This window comes from Saccostrea cucullata, unplaced genomic scaffold (assembly GCF_032062105.1).
Source record: "Saccostrea cucullata isolate Sc308-1 unplaced genomic scaffold, CSIRO_AGI_Scuc_v1 ctg5177, whole genome shotgun sequence".
Lineage (NCBI taxonomy): Eukaryota > Metazoa > Mollusca > Bivalvia > Ostreida > Ostreidae > Saccostrea > Saccostrea cuccullata.
In genome coordinates, this window is record NW_026932028.1 from 18263 (window position 1) to 32839 (window position 14577).

Genomic DNA, 14577 nt, shown 5'->3' on the forward strand with positions numbered 1-14577 from the left:
TAAAAATGCACCCCGGGACTACCCAGATTTTGGTTTGTTTTTCCGAGAAGGGTAAAACTCCCAGTATTCTGTAACTCAATCTATGCCCTAAAGAAAATTCACCAATTGATATGGGGTCATTCACGATCTTCTAAGGCTTACGGCTTTTCAGCTTAATTTCCTCTGCAACTGACCACGTGCAATAGTTTCGCATTTACAGCTTTGCATATGCTAAGTGTCATAGTAATACCTACGTGTTGCACATCATTTTTTTCAGCAAGCACTCTGATTCACTGCAAATGTGTTTCATAATTATTCTAATCATTTTTCTACATCAAATGTCACATCAAACAGGGAATATCTCAGTTTTTTAAGAAATTTGAAAAGCCCGCCATTTTGTTATTAAGGTCTTCCGTTTCAGACGGAAGGCCTTATAGTGATTCTACTGTTTCTTCTTTTTCTTCTGATTTTTTTTTCCCCTTTTGAAATTTCTTTTTTTGACGATTTTTCAGAGATGACTGGACAGATTCTCATGAAATTTTCAGGGATGATAGAAAATTAAAATACCTTTCAAGTGTTGATTTCAGTTTTTCAGAATTCTCTTCCGGTCGTCAGATATGTCCGATTTCCGTTTCTTCCAAAAATATTTTGTCCGAGTCATATCTCAGAAACGGTAAGAGATTAAGACACCAAACTTATATGAGTAATAGATCTTGATGAGTAGGCAAGTTTAATTGGGTTAAGATTGTCCGCCGTCATTTCCGGTCTTCACAGGAAGTGATCAAAGAAATAGAAAATTTCAACTTTTCATTTATGGAACTTTTTTTGCATTACATTATAGTATCTTATTTGCAGTTTTGAAATATGTCAGTTCCACCGGAAACAAAAACGACAACTTCCGGTTATCACAGAAAAACTGGATATTTTGAGTATTTTTCTTTCCCATAAATATTTTTTATAGATAAAATATTTGTAATGATTTTTTGATATGTTATTCAGACTGCAAATGTCTACAGTATTGTCAAATATCTTTGTAAAATTCACTTTCGGTCGTGTGATTTCCGGTCCTCAAAATGAGAAGTTATCATAGCTAGATCTCGTAAACGGTAAAAGATTAAGACACCAAACTTATCTAGAGTGATAGATCTTGATGAGTAGGCAAAATCAGTTGTGATACGATCGTCCGCCGTCACTTCCGGTCGTCACAGGAAGTGATCCAAAAAACCGAAATTTTCAACTTTTCTTTTATGAAACTGTTTTAGCTTCACATTATAGCATCTTATTTGTTGTTTTGAAATATTTCAGTACCACCTGAAACAAAAAAAAGACAACTTCCGGTTATAAGAGGGAAACTACATAATTTGAGTATTTTTCTTTCCAATAAATATCATTTATTTATAAAGTATTTATAATGATTTTGTGATATGTTACTCAGACTGCAACTGTCTACTATAACGACAAGAATTTTTGCAAATCTCACTTCCGGTCGCGTGATTTCCTGTCCTCAAAATGAGAAGTTATCATAGCTAGATCTCGTAAACGGTAAAAGATTAAGACACCAAACTTAATGAAGTGGTTAATCTTGATGAGTAGACAAAAACTGTTAGGATAAGATCGTCTGCCGTCACTTCCGGTCGTCACAGAAAGTGACCAAAGAAATCATAAATTTCAACTTTTTTGGAATACTTCTTGGCATCACACTATTGCATCTTAATTGTTGTTCCGATATATGTCCGTTCCAAAAGAAACAAAAACAGCAACTTCCGGTTATGAGAGAAAAACTTTATAAATTGAGTATCATACTATCCCATAAATATATTTTATAGAATGAGTATTCAAAATGATTTTAGACACGTTATTCAGATTGCAAATGTCTCGAGTAACTACAAAAATTGACTTCCGGTCACGTGATTTCTGATCCTCAAACTCAGTAGTAAGCATAGCCAGATCTTGGCATTGGTAACAGATCAAGACAATAAACTTATATGAATAATAAACCTTGAAGAGTGGGCTACAGATATAGGGATAAATGCCTCCGACGTCATTTCCGGTCGTCACAAGAAGTGATTTAAAAAATCAAAAATTTCATTTTTTTTTCCTTTTTTTTTGTTTTTGCATAACATTATTGCATCTAATCAGTAGTTTTGAAATATGTCAACCCCACCAAAAACAAAACAAAAAACAACTTCCGATTATAAGAAATAAACTACGTCAAAATGAAAAGGTCAAGGTCATTGGAAAAGTATTAGAATTGCTTTTATATGTCTTTCCCCCAATGACCTTGACCTTAGACTTTGATATTTGACCTTGACCTTTGACCTTGACCCTTACTCAATAGTTAAAAAAATCTTTATTATATTTAGCTTGATTCAGCTTCAAGTGTTAAACTCAAGTTTATAAGGTTTTTATGACCTTGACCTTTGACCTCGATAAATGACCTTGACCTTTAACCCCATTCACCCACAGGTCACAATCAAGCTTGAGTTCGTGGACATATTTACATCTCTCACTTTAACAAATACTAATATCCCCCCCCCTCCCCCTTTTTTTCTCTTGAAAGAAATCAATACCAACATAGAAAAAATTTGTATGACTCAAACGACACGACATATCGACATGAAATTTAAGGATTGCAGTAGAAGACACATCAAAGAAAGTGCCCTGAGAGTGTAACGGTGAGTCTCAGAAGTATATAATGAAATTCTAATAAGTATCGGAAAAAATTACATTTTTTTCTGTCTGAAATCTAGGTGCTGATGAGCATAAAAATTAATTAAAACTTGCATTGGCTATTTCTTCATTTTTTGTCAACAGCATTCGATTCTCCTGCTCTAATACGAAATTTTAATACCAAGTATTCTTGATTTCTTTTATATGCAGAATTTATTTCAATTTTATTTACATTTAATATTAATTTAAGGAATCTCGGAAATATTTTTTCCTATCAAATGGATTTCTATGCAATTCAGATAGGTTAGATAGATTGCAGTTTTGTACGCTTTGTACGTTGCAGTGTTGAGAAAATGCCCGTGACTCACAAATTATGACAACAAATTACATGTAATTTGCCTAGTAGAGTGCACATGTACTAAAAATGCACCCCGGGACTACCCAGATTTTGGTTTGTTTTTCCGAGAAGGGTAAAACTCCCAGTATTCTGTAACTCAATCTATGCCCTAAAGAAAATTCACCAATTGATATGGGGTCATTCACGATCTTCTAAGGCTTACGGCTTTTCAGCTTAATTTCCTCTGCAACTGACCACGTGCAATAGTTTCGCATTTACAGCTTTGCATATGCTAAGTGTCATAGTAATACCTACGTGTTGCACATCATTTTTTTCAGCAAGCACTCTGATTCACTGCAAATGTGTTTCATAATTATTCTAATCATTTTTCTACATCAAATCTCAGTTTTTTAAGAAATTTGACCGGGACTTTACTACGAAACTATTTCTTTCACTACGAAACTATTTCCTTCAACCTTAAAATAATAAGCTTACAAAATACCTTTAATATTGTGGAACTCGACGGCTCAGAGGTTAGCGTGTCCGACTTTCATATTAATGGTTTTGGGATCGAGCCCAGCTGGAGGAATTTAATTTTTTTTTTTTTTTTTTTTTTTTTTTTTTTTGTATTTTGTCTATTTTTTTTTTGTCTGTTTTTTTTTAAATTGAATAATATCCTTCTTACAGATAAATAGAGAAGAACGGAAGACCTTATTTGTTGCTGTAGCAACAAGAGTTTCTAGTTATTAAGGTCTTACGACTTCCTTCGGAAGACCTTATTGTTTTCCGTCGGTTTCCTATTATTATTATTATTATTATTCTTTTTTTCATTTCTAGGGCGATATCTCAGCTGTGACTGTACGGATTTCAAAGATTTTTACAGGAAAGATGCACCAGGTTAATATCTCCAGACGTGTTTTTCGTTTTTTCAAAATTTTCCTCCGTTTGCGATTTTTGGGGAAATTTGTATTTTTTAAATGGATTTTTGTACACTACTTTTCTCGAAAACGGCCAAAGATATGGCATTGAAACTCATGGACATGAAAGAGCATCACATGTAGATGTGCCGAACGTCCTTCATTTTTTGTCGTTCCTACTTCCGGTCGCAAACGGAAGTGAATTCAAAAAGTCCATTTTTTCAACTTTTTTGTTTTTCAATATTTTTCTTTCGGATTTACAGGGTTAATAGAATGTCTTCAAAGATATCTATGTATGATTTCATTTTTTTCATGCGTGCCTTTATTGCAAAGATATGACCGAACCAAACTTTGTCTTACTGTCGGGGGTTCGAATCCCGCTCGGGGCATTCCCCAAATTTTTTCTTTGTTTTTGTCTTTTTTCAGTTGCAAATTACTTTTCACTCTTTAATAACATGTTTGGAAGATTTTGCCGATTTTTAAAAGCTATATTTGGAGATATTTTGTGAAATACCTGGAACAATCACGATCTGTGTTGAGAAACTACTGTAAATGAACGTAAACGAAAAAATACATTATGAAATCTATTTCATGGGATGACACAGCATAGATTGCAAAAGAGAAGTCGGTCGGAAGACCTGCTTGTTGCCCCAGCAACAAGAACGCATCTAGTTATTCTTATTATTCTTTTTTTTGACAAAATTTTGTGCAGGCGATTTCTCGAAAACTATTCAGCAGTTTTTCGTGAAATTTTCACAAAATATGTCTCATTATATGAAGTTGTTACATCCGTAGAGAAATTTTGAAAACTCGCTTCTGGTGCCAAGTTATTGACAATTTCCTGATTTTAAAATGCAATTTTGTCGCCCCTTTTTCTCAAAAATGGCTAAAGATATGATCTGGAGACTTATTGGAGACGATAGTTTGTCACTTTGTGGGTTGCAGAATCACCTTCTCGTGCGTCGTCAATACTTCCGGTCGTTACGAGATGCAAATTTTAAAAAATCGTATTTTCCAACTTTTTTGTTTTTCAGTATTTTTCATTTATTTTTGGTATGTTAATAGAAACCCTCCTCATAATGCTTACTATACAATTTGTTTGAATGTTGATAAATCTAAACTCTAGATTTTAGCATTCAAAAATCTGAAGCGGGTCCAAAATGGCGGCGCTCTCTGGCAACGCCGACATTTCGCAATAGGGGTTTACGGAGGCAGCCGAGCGTTTGCTTGAACGAAAGCAACATAAGAATAAATGAAATGTAAAGGAATACTTGGACTGTCACGTCGTAGTTTCATTCCATTTTCTGTGTCAAACTAACGTATTCTATAATTGGTTTGGCTGGTTTTCAAAGTAGAAAAAGAAAAGACTAAACGTGCAAATGAAATTCGATACCAAACATCTTTTGTGCATCACGGAAAAACGGATCTTAAATCATACTTATGCATAATACTTTCTCAAAAAAGATTTTTAATATTGTCAGTATATATCTTAACCATTGTTTTTCCTATACACATTTGTGTCATAATAAACTAATAAATAAAACAAAATATAAGAAAACTTTTTTTTAAAAAGGATCGCTTCATGGAGTTTATTTAAGCATTCTTGTCTCACAGACCTGAATTAAGTTACTGAGCATAAATGATATCCGATTCCTTGACTGTCGTAGGGCGAGCCATATTCTTCGGCGAAACGTTTCAACCGTTTTTGAATAACTTATCGAGATAGTTCACTTTGGGGATAAACTTGAAATTGAAAAAAAATCATAACTGTTTCACCGCTTAAGTGTTACATACATATACATTGTATACAATATGGAATTAGTAAAACGTGTTAAATATACTTTGTAAACCTCGATTCTTAAGCTATAAGAGCGCTCTTTTTTTAATTTCATTGAAGCTATCACACCTATATAATAGAAATTTCCAAAGAAAAGGCTCAAGATTAACTCTTGGCGTTTGGCGCTAAATTTTGAATAGTGACCCACCTTTCATAATTGTTTCCATAATATATTCAAGTAGATTTAGAGGCCCTGATAGCGTAATATTAAGTGCTTTTGAATTTCCTGCTGGCGACTTGAGTTCAATCCCCCTTGTGTGCAAATCTTTTTTTTTTTTTTTTTTTTTTTTTTACATTTTTAGCTCGATTTTACGTTTTCTTTCCAGAATTTGACGGAAGACCTCTCGTTGCTCGCAACGAGTTTCATATCTAGTTCATATTATATTTACCTGTTGCCGTTTAGTATGTAGAGTTGTCGTTTGTATCTATTTCAGTGTATGACTCTTCACTAAAAATGAGTTCTATTACGAAAAACTTTAAATTGAGGTTCTTTATAATCTAGTTTTACTGCAAACGAAATGTAATATTCAAAATAATATTACTTTATTGTTAAATTTACTTACATTTCAAATTATGAAAATTAGATCAATCCAGGAGAAAATGACAAATAACTATTTGTGGCGGATGTTTATGCATGTTTATGCATGTTTTCTGTTGAATATCATCGGAGAAAATCGGTCTATATAATCAACACAAATTACTGCACATTTTAAATGCGTGATGACCATGGGAGATTGAACGTAGTTCAACTCCCAACAAAGATATTCATATCGCATTGAAAAAAAATATGTTTTCTTATAAGTTTGATAGAATGATTATTTCAATAAACATATTAGAGGAATATAATATGCTATATTTCCTGGGTTAGAAACACTTGCAGTATATTTCCTTTTCTTTATACTTAACATAAATTACTGAACATGATGAACAAGTTTATTACATAATAAAACATATTCAAATCAACTTTTACTTCAAGGTGTCAAGTGCATGGCGAAGGAAAAATTGTGTCTTGTATAATGAAAACTGAATACAAAAAAAAATCTATTCATTCAAATATATCTTATGACTCTGCTCCTTAATTATTCATATATAACAGTTACTATAAATTAAATCGGATCATTGCTTTTGTAAAAAAAAAATTGATGTATTGCATTGTCAATTATCAATGGTTATTTCCATCTTTTTGTCAATAAGATAATGTATATTTCGATGAGTTTTAAATAAAGGATTTCACAGAGTGGTCTGAAATATTTGTTTTATGTTTTGATATTTCTTATGTAAAATACTTTAATGGTAATCTTATAACAAAGCTGAATGATAAAATGTATGACTTAAACTTTTCAATCATCAACTTCCTCTACTTATGCAGCAATCTCTCATTACTACCTGCTGCCCTGCATACGGGGTTTATATCTCTAAGTTGATTCGATACGCAAGAGCTTGATCTACGCATGAAAAAATTCTGAAACGAGATAAATTATTGACAAACAAGTTGAAGAAGCAAGAATATCAGCTGTTTCTTTCAAAGTCGCCATTTTGTAAATTCTATGACTGATACAAAGACCTTGTCCGCATTTGAAGTAAATGCTGACAGGCGTTTACATAGTAATTTTAAGCCATAATTTACACAATGAATTGTCAATTACTATCCGTTATTGTCCCCCCTTTCGCGAAAGTGAGGGGACATTAAATCTCATTCGTCTGTCCGACCGTCCGTCACAAAAACTTTAACCTTGCCCATAACTTTTGATTCAGTGAAGCTATGACTTTCATATTTCATATGTGCATTCCTTGTGACAAGACCTGTCTTTGGGTACCACCAAATTTGACCTTTTGACCTTACCTTCAAGTTTGACCCACTTTTACACAAAAATTCCAAACTTTTACTTTGGCTATAACTTTTGAATAGGAAGTACTAGGACTTTCATATTTCACATATATATTCTTTGTAGCAAGACCTTTTATTGGATACCAACAACTTTGACCTTTTGACCTTGACCTTGGAGATTTCCGTACTTATGAAAAAACTTTAAACTTGACCATAACTTTTGATTGGTAAAGGTTAGGGCTTTCATACTTCATGTATATAATTCTTGTGAGAAGACCTTTTATTGAATACCAATAACTTTGCCCCTTGGACCTTGACCTTGGAGTTTGACCTACTTTTCAAAAACTTTGACCTTGGCCACAACTTTTGAACAGTAGATACCAGGATTTTCATATTCCATATATGTATTCTTCGTGGCAAGACCTTTCATTTGATTCCAACAACTTTGACCTTTTAACCTTGATCTTGGAGATTTTTTGTACTTATGAGAAAACTTTAAACTTGACCATAACTTTTGAATTGTAAGGGCTAGGGCTTTCATACTTCACATATGTAATCCTTTCGAGAAGATTTTTCATAGGATATCAAGAACATTAACCCATTGACCTTAACCTTGGTGTTTAGTGCTATTTATAAAAAGATGACTTATGAAAGGGCGTTCATATTAAACAAAAAATGTCATTTAAATGACATCTCACCCCCCAAAAAGACACCGAAAGCGGGGGACAACAATTCTTTGAATTTGCTTGTTTACCTAACTGTAAAAGTGGTTATTGTCCCCCGCTTTCGCGAAAGCGAGGGGACATTAAATCTCATTCGTGTGTCCGTCTTTCCGTCTGTCCGTCTGTCAGTCTGTCCGTCACAAAAACTTTAACCTTGCTCATAACTTTTGATTTAGTGGAGCTATGACTTTCATATTTCACATGTGTATTCCTTGTGACAAGACCTGTCTTTGGGTACCACCAAATTTGACCTTTTGACCTTGACCTTTGAGTTTGACCCACTTTTACACAAAAATTCCAAACTTTTACTTTGGCCATAACTTTTGAATAGTAGGTACTAGGACTTTCATATTTCACATACGTATTTCTTGTGGCAAGACATTTCTTTGGATACCAACAACCTTGACCTTGGAGATTAACTTACTAATGAAAAAACTTAAACCTTGACTATAACTTTTGAACGGTGAGGACTAAGGCTTTCGTACTTCACATATGTAATCCTTGTGAGAAGACCTTTCCTTAGATACCAATAACTTTTCCCTTTGACCTTGACCGTCGAGTTTTAGCTACTTTTTAAAAATTCTAACTTTGGTCACAACTTTTAAACAGTAGATACTAGGACTTTTATATTTCACATATGTATTCCTTGTGGCAAGACATTTCATTGGACACCAACAACCTTGACCTTGACCTTGGAGATTTACGTACTTATGAAAAAACTTTAACCTTGACCATAACTTTTGAAAAATAAGGGCTAGGGCTTTCAAACTACACATATATAATCCTTGTTAGAAAACCTTTCATTGGATATCAACAACTTTGACCCTTTTATCTTGACATTGGAGTTGACCTACTTAAAAAAAAAACTCTTCACTTTGCCCATAACTTTTTAACTGTCAGCATTAGGGATTAATCCTTCAAAAAAAATCAACTTCAATGTTACCTTTTAAATAAATGACATAAGATAGGATGTTCATATAACACGCAACATGTCATAAAAAATAACATCTCACCCACAAAGACACCGAAAGCAGGGGACCACAATTCTTTGAATTTGCTTGTTTACACTGGTTGTTAAGTATGCGTTTGTGACTGTCAAACCTTACGCATGAGTATAATATACGCGCTCGCTCGAGTTACGGAGAAAAATTTACGCGGCCATCAATATCGTAACTACATGTAACATCGGTTTGTTCCCCTTTGAAATGATAAAAAAAAATTAAAAATAATTATAAACAAACTTTTCAAAATACTGTTTACATTGTTTGGTAAATATATAACGTCGATGTGTACAGTCAAATGCAGTGAATTGTGAACAACTGGCCATGGTGTGCGCTTTATTGTAATTATTAACGCAAGCTCATATTGTAATTATTAACGCAAGCTCAAACTTCAAAGTGAAATCTACTTACCTGTATCTGCTTCTCGAGTTTTGGCAGTTAATTTGATAGGTTTGATTATAGTGACTGTGAGTTTATTTAACATTTTCGACTAATCAATTGAAATTAAGAAAGTTTTAAACGAATATACAAAGGAAATAAAAATGAGTATCGACGTTATATTGCGTGACGTTATTAGCTATGGCATGTCAAACGTTGCAATATTCGATAATCTTGTGATGTATATTCAAAATCTTGTGATGTATGTTCGAAATCTTGTGATGTATATTCAAAATCTTGTGATGTATATTCAAAATCTTGTGATGTATGTTCGAAATCTTGTGATGTATATTCAAAATCTTGTGATGTATGTTCAAAATCTTGTGATGTATATTCAATATCTTGTGATGTATATTCTAAAACTTGTGATGTATATTCTATAATCTTGTGATGTATATTCGAAATCTTGTGATGTATATTCGATAATCTTGTGATGTATATTCAATATCTTGTGATGTATGTTCAAAATCTTGTGATGTATATTCAATATCTTGTGATGTATATTCGAAATCTTGTGATGTATATTCTCTAATCTTGTGATGTATGTTCAAAATCTTGTGATGTATATTCAATATCTTGTGATGTATATTCTAAAACTTGTGATGTATATTCTATAATCTTGTGATGTATGTTCGAAATCTTGTGATGTATATTCTATAATCTTGTGATGTATATTCAATATCTTGTGATGTATATTCGAAATCTTGTGATGTATATTCTATAATCTTGTGATGTATATTCAATATCTTGTGATGTATATTCGAAATCTTGTGATGTATGTTCGATAATCTTGTGATGTATATTCGAAATCTTGTGATGTATGTTCAATAATCTTGTGATGTATATTCGAAATCTTGTGATGTGTGTTCTACAATTCAGTGATGCGTGCAATAAAATTGCATGACGCAACAGAAAAGTAAGGACAATTTTCATTGGTTAGAAATAACAAAAGTAGCTGAAGCGTCGGGAAAACCATGCAGGTGAGAAAAAACACATCAGTTTGTTTATTGCAGCACTAATTACGAGATGCACGAGTGTTGTTCCTGATGACATGATGGAGATATTTCGGCCTGCTAGGGAAAAAACTCAGTAAACGTAGATATATTGACAAAATTTGTAGGTACTTGTAACGATATGTCACGATGCTGCATTGTCAGATACAGTATTTATACATGCATGCTAAAAAGTAAATCTCGTAGTAATCAATATAGCAGAAGAATAATGAAGAGTACATACTACAAAAACTGTGCAATTTGTAGCAAGATTAATTTTTGTTTAACAGCTGTTTTTATTACATTTTATTTCGTATTATTACTACCAAATACTGCTACCGTTTGTTAATGTTATGCACATGGTTATCTTGTACTTGCAAGTAAATGTAACATTTAAAAAATAAATAATGAAAAAAATAAGTCATTTAGGCTATTTGATAATAACATGCTAAATGAACATGTTTTGCTTTTTAATTCTCCTTCACTCAGTCTTTGTATAATGTATATTTTTAGACGAGCTGATCGCCAACCAGGAGATCAGAATGATAGCATCTGCTCCTGCCACTTTAAGGATGGTAAGAAGGAGGGGGACCCTGCATATTTTGCATGGAATGAAGGAAAGGCCATGGATTTCTCTGATCCTAAATGTACAAAAAGGTGAAATTATTTTTCAAAATATGACCGACATATCTTGTTTTTTGATGGTGGGTGGGTGGAGTTTAATTGAGAATATTTTACTAAAAATCTTTAAAAGGGTACATGTATAAACAGAGTAGCTTACAACTGAATAAAAAAATAATTCAAGTTTAATTATTTTACAAAGGAGGAAAAAACTCAAAAGTGAGGAGTCCCTGTCATCTTCACAGATGGACCAGTTGCAGATTCCACAAGCACCAAAATGTCAATATCAAGAAAAAGTAAAGCTCATTTAAAACACCAATGATGACAAATGACCAACACTGAAACATTTTCAATAATTTTTAATAATATATAAAGTTCTTTTAACTGTACATGATTTACAATATATTTTCAGTTGATATCAGAGCACAACTACTCAGCATCCTGCACATTTAACTGTACTCAAGAAATGCAGCGCCTCTCAACAGAAATACAACTGGAAAAGGAATTGCTTGCCCTAAAAATAGAGTCTATATAGTAAAAGGAAGCCAATATCAATCCACGATATTAAATACAACGAAGTGAAGGTACATTTAAAGGAATTCCAATTGTGATTTCCTATTTCCTAACAATTTCAGTTACTGTAATAAAAACTTGTTGCCATTGAGGGATGAACATCTTAGATTGACTGTTATGTTAACATATTTTGTTATTATTTGGGAGTGTTAGGTCTCTGATCAGCAGGGGCATTTTCTCTATATAAGAAGAAAATGGAGACTCCCTACCCACCCGATGTATTTTGTCGGACAGTTTTCTGTACATTGCAGGTAAATTTTTTATTTATTAACTTTCCAGCCTCTTATTGTATAGTACATTTTGGGGTTTGAAGTCAGTTTTTGCTTTTCTTTAATTTTTAAAAAAAATTATTTAAATTCTCCTTTTCTAAGAATAAAATTCAAAAAGTAGCTTCTGATTGTAATGTATAAGACTACAGACATTGAACTTTGATTTGTTATCAAAAGGATTGATTTAAACTTGTCTAAATTAATTGTAAACAAAAATAAAAGGGGACACCTGCTATTTCTTTAAGTGTTTTTCACTGGGGGGTGGGGAAACTTTTTTGTACATACTTAAGCAATAGGAGGGATTAGATAAGAATCAATTAGTATATCTGTTATCAGAGTCTTAAATAATATACTTTGCATAAGCATAAAAAAATTCTATATCAGTCTTTTTGAAACCTTTGAACTTTGCTTAATTAACTATGATTTATCCAATTTTGGAGCTTTTTACCTAATTCTGGGTAGAATCCACCCTTATGAAATTATTAACTCAATTTTGACTTAATATCACTTTATTAACATTAAAGCACAAAAACAATTCATTGTACAAATATTTTATTTATTACAGTCACCAATATATCCAAATATCATCACCGGCCCAGACGTCATTCACTCCTTTGAATTGTGCTGGTAGCAGTAAGGTGTCATCATTTGAGATGGTCACAGTATCCAATACACTGAAGTCACAGGACTCAAATTTCATACATGTTCACAGGTAGGTGTATAGTCTTTGAAATTACCACAATTGACTAATTCTGGGACAGGTAAGTATGTAAGTATAGGAATGAGAGCACCAAATCACCGGATGCACACATGGCTTTGTTTGTTATGGAACATTAAACCGAATACTGAATGGGTAGGCGTTACGCCATTGGCTGAAATCAGGTATTTAATTGTTTTCATTTTAAAGTAAAATTAATGACCTTTGAAATAAATGATAGGATGAGGGAATATTACAGAAACTATAGAAATGCCAGGGAAGATTTTAGGAGTGGGGGTTGATTTTTTATGCTGCGTGTTATTTACTGCGAATCTCTATAAGTTGAAAATAACTGCAATTTTGACCTATAAACGCCATGGGACCATATATTTTTTTCAGTATTTTTTGTTAGGGCTTAGAACAAAGTTTGAAATGATGCTAAAGATTTTTCTGAAATTGTCATAGTAAAGTACTGAGAAGGCCTAAGGTTTGTATGGAGTTCTATGGGAAAATAATTAGTGGTCTTTTCCCTATACAAGATGCTGTCTGATGGCGTAGTGTAGAATGTAGCGTAGAATGTTTTCCAAGTCAGCTTAAATGCAAAGGTTTGTTTTAAAATTTATCATAATGACTTGCAAAAATTTAATGCAGTTAAATTTATTGTATTCTTGAAAAATTGACTGTAACACAATTTTTTTACACAATTACAAATAATCAAATTAATTTTTTTCCAACTTTTTTTCAGGGTCTCTGCCAAAATCTTTTGAGGATTTTTCCTCTGCTAGAGCATCCATGGATGCAATTGAAACAACCCAGGACATCCCAACACATATGGATAATCAGGCCATGGCCTACAGTATGTACAAAAGTTGCCATACTTTTAAAGCAGTAACTTGCGTGCCTCCAAATGGTGCACTTACATTTTGCTCCATGCTGTACCCAGGTTCTACTTCTGATGTAGCTATTGTACGTCACAGCCAAGTTTTACGAAAGTTCAAAGCTGGAGACCTTATTTTGGTGGTCAAAGGTTTCACCATTCATGACCAGTTGCCCCAGGGTGTCTGCTTAATTATAAAAGCTCTTTTATCGTCACGAGGCCAGTTTACCATACAAGAAGCAGCACTGTGTTACAAGATTGCTAAAGCACTTATTCATGTGGAAAGAGCCAACGAGAGGATAAAGAATTACGAGATTCTCCGTTACATACCATCTACTTAAAGACCATTCTCAACAAAAATATTTCAACTCTGTTCTTGTCTTGTAAACTTGCAAGCTCCACTTTTGAAAGAAATTACTTAAAGATACATGTACTTATTATAAATTTGCATTGGCGTGTGACAGTATACACTAAACAGTGAAGATATTCATACCAAAGTGCAAGGGATAAGCAAATTTTGATTTGTTATCAATGTCAATGGTTATATTTGTTAATTTTGTAGTATGTTGTAATACATGTACTTCAGAAAATGAAAATCCCTTTTGTTAGCATGGATTTATTACAAGAATGTTTGGCAATTCCATTCTTCATTTGACAATATAATTTGGAAGAGGGTTTACTTATAATTTTAAATCTCTAGTTTAAAGTATATTTACCTTTAAAGCACAACTCAACAAATTCATGTTTTCAACAATTTATCTATTAAGAAAGACAAAAATGTTACATTTTCACTTTGAGAATAACATCTTTAATTCATTA

General features: G+C 32.8%; 1 long non-coding RNA gene across 3 annotated transcripts; it reads left to right on the forward strand.

The window, feature by feature from the left end:
• Positions 1–10685: 10685 nt before the first annotated feature.
• Positions 10686–14573, forward strand: LOC134234289 (uncharacterized). Of its 3 annotated transcripts, none has more exons than XR_009985154.1 (6): positions 10686–10849; positions 11235–11378; positions 11545–11638; positions 11755–12166; positions 12750–12896; positions 13627–14573. It is a non-coding gene; the product is annotated as an uncharacterized LOC134234289 (long non-coding RNA). The 3 variants fall into 3 exon arrangements; XR_009985155.1 differs by having other exon boundaries at positions 10686–10824; XR_009985153.1 differs by having other exon boundaries at positions 10692–11378.
• Positions 14574–14577: the final 4 nt, after the last annotated feature.